Genomic DNA, 3380 nt, shown 5'->3' on the forward strand with positions numbered 1-3380 from the left:
AACATAGCTTCTATCAACTTTTAATGATGTAATTGATCTCTGCAACAACCCAAGGAATTGGTACAGGAATAAGTTAATTGTGCTTGCAAGAAAAGAATAGTTATAAAATTAATCACTGTTTTTACCCACAGTCATATCCTTTAATATTTGAAACCAATGAAAAGAAGATAAAGTCATAAAGTCTGCTTTGGATTACACTCTGGACATTACATAAGAACTGTTTAAGTTAAGACATCAGTTATTTATCTGTCTGCCTGACTGTCTGTCTGTCTATTTTTCTCTGAAGATAAGCACAAGTTCACAGACAGTTAATAGGTATGTCACTTTGGATAGTATTCTTGTTTCATTTCTATCTCTGTGATAAATATCCTTACATAAAATGACTTCAGTGGGAAAGAGCTTAGTTTAGATCAAATTTCCAGGTTATTGTCAATCATTATGGGGAACTTACAGTGGCAGAAGCTTGGACAGTTAGTCCTATCATGTTCATAGTCAATAATGGTGAAAAATGAATAAATAAATATTTACTTGCTTGTTCTTACTATTCTATAGCTCATACTGCCTGACCTAAGGAATGTTTTGTTTTTTTTTTTTGACACAGCAACTAATTTCATTAGTAAATTGCACATAGGTATTTCCACAGTCAAACCTGATAAAGAATAACTATCATTGAGACTCTTTTCTCTGGTTATTCTATGTATTGCCAATTTGACAATTAAATCTATCCATCACATAGTTCCTGTCATAAATAGCTGAGAATCCATCTGAACAAAATTATATAGCATACATCTGAGGCTATATCACATGATACACCTAGAAATTAAATGAGTATAGCCAAATTTGATAAAGAGGTCATTTTCTTGCCTTTAACTGGATGCCATGCCTAATATCTCTATAAATAGTACTTAAATTTTATTTACAATTGCATTCAAAGATCTCTTCAGTAAAGAATTTGTGAATGGTCTTATCTTTAATAACTCAAGAACACCCACTTTCACTACTACATATAGATTAACACTTAAAAGATTAGCATGTTTCTGTCTTAGAATCACAGTCACACTTCAGGACAGCTACTAGTTTAATATATGGCAAACCTTCATCAATTATTCACATCTCTACAGAGAAGTAAACAAAGACAAGACCAACATTCAGAATACATAACACAATAATTAGGTTCACTATGTTTTAGAGTAAAATGTTATTGTTTTCCACTACTATGTGAGGAGGAAGATTAATTCCACTACACATTTTTATGCTGTTAAGATTCTATCAATCTTCTGAAGGATTATAATGCTTCAATTCCCCAGAAAATGAATATCTGAATGGTAAAATACATCCTCTACTTTTGGAGAAAATATTTTTTGTAATATTTCACACAACATTTGTATTTCTCTTACTCTATGAAGCTTTCCTATTATAGATGTCTCATTATTCCATTGATGATACTATCAGTTATTTAAATTAGTATGTTGTTATGTTATTAAACTTTACTTCTAGATGCCTATGCCAATTATTAAAACCTCTATTTCTAGAAACAAATGAGCAGGTTAGAACTTTGACTCATCTAAGACTTACATTAAGGAAGTACAAAATAGCTAAAAGATGTAGAGAGTAATATTTCATACACCTGAGAAAAGAGAACATTTCTGATTATTTTATAGAGGCAGTGTTTTTAAAAACAGTAAACTTAGGCTCTCCAACATTATTTTTTTTTTACCTATTCCAATGAAAAGAAACAATATGTGACTTGATTGTTAAAATGGAATGCTATACTTAAAACTCAGAAAGATTCCCAAATAATATTTGGGGAAACTATTTGAGAGTCATGAAATTTACTTAATTATGCAAGATATTTTATGTTTAAAATGAACAATAATAAAAGTACAACAGAGATACAAAATAAAATTTGTACAATATGATGTAAGTGGTTTCTAGAAGCAGGAAGTTTTCAGTATCTCATCATAAAGAAATGATTATTGATTGCTGATTGACAGGATCACTCTGATTTAAAATAAGACACTTTGTGAATATTGATTGGAACATCTTATGTAACTCTGTAAATGTGTTTGATATTTATGTTTTTATATATTACTTAATTTCATTTGAAAGGATCATAAAAATTAGTTAAACAGATATGGAAAGTGAAGAGTGTTTTAAAAGATAAAACCAATATGTGATACAGTTCTGTGAAAGCTGTAAACTTGTCATGTGTATTAGCCACTGTTCTATTGATGTGACAAAAACGTGACTGGGGAAACTTCTATAAAAGAAAGCACATAATTGGAGGTTGGCTTGTAGATTATTAGGTTAGTCCATTACCATCATGGTGGGAAGCTTGGCACATAGGCAGACACTATGGAGAAGTAATTGAGAGCTATTGAACTTGATCCACAGGCAGAGAAAGGCAGAGAGAGAGAGAGAGAGAGAGAGAGAGAGAGAGGAAGAAGAAGAAGAAGAAGAAGAAGAAGAAGAAGAAGAAGAAGAAGAAGAAGAAGAAGAAGAAGGAGGAGGAGGAGGAGGAGGAGGAGGAGGAGGAGGAGGAGGAGGAGGAGGAGGAGGAGGAGAGGAAGAGGGAGGAGAGGGAAAGAAAGAGAGGCTGGCAGGGAGAAAGGGAAGTAGAGGGAGGGGAGAGAGAGGGGGAAAGAGACAGAGACTAATTCTGGGCTTGACATGGGCTTTGAAACCTCACTTTTAAATCAATGTATTCTTTTCAAATTGTGCTGCTCAATTCTGATTATACATTCAAATATATGAGTCTATGGGCTTCATTCTTTTTCTAACCAATATTGCATCTTTGAAAAACAAGAGAAAGTTGACCACAAAGGAAGCAGAAATACTTAAAAAAGTAAAATGAAAGGATAAAGATTAGATTATAAAGATCCATTAAGTCAAGAAAGGAAAGTTGAATTTTCTATAAATACAATGGTATGGTGCTCACTTTGGAAGCACATATATTAAAATTGGAACGATACAAAGAAGATTAGCATGGCCCCTTCGTAAGGATGACATGCAAATTCATGAAGCGTTCCATATTTTTTTTTTACAACAAATGCACTAAATAAAGATAGAACACTACAAGAAGTAAGGGAAAAAAGTCAAGTAACTTATAAAGGCAAGCCTATCAGAATTACACCAGATTTTTCACCAGAGACTATGAAAGCCAGAAGAGCCTGGACAGATGTTATACAGACACTAAGAGAACACAAATTCCAGTCAAGGCTACTATACCCAGCCAAACACTCAATTACCATAAATGGAGAAACCAAAGTATTCCACGACAAAACCAAATTCACACATTACCTTTCCACGAATCCAGCCCTTCAAAGGATAATAACAGAAAAAAACCAATACAAGGACGGGAACCTCGCCCTAGAAAAAAA

General features: G+C 33.0%; 1 non-coding gene across 1 annotated transcript; it reads left to right on the forward strand.

Annotated features, from left to right (window-relative positions):
- Positions 1–2930: 2930 nt before the first annotated feature.
- Positions 2931–3037, forward strand: LOC147006145 (U6 spliceosomal RNA). The gene has a single exon (XR_015048977.1). It is a non-coding gene; the product is annotated as a U6 spliceosomal RNA (small nuclear RNA).
- The last annotated feature ends 343 nt before the right edge of the window (positions 3038–3380 follow it).

This window comes from Mus caroli, unplaced genomic scaffold (assembly GCF_978045245.1).
Source record: "Mus caroli unplaced genomic scaffold, Mus_caroli_1 scaffold_1, whole genome shotgun sequence".
Classification (NCBI taxonomy): Eukaryota; Metazoa; Chordata; class Mammalia; order Rodentia; family Muridae; genus Mus; species Mus caroli.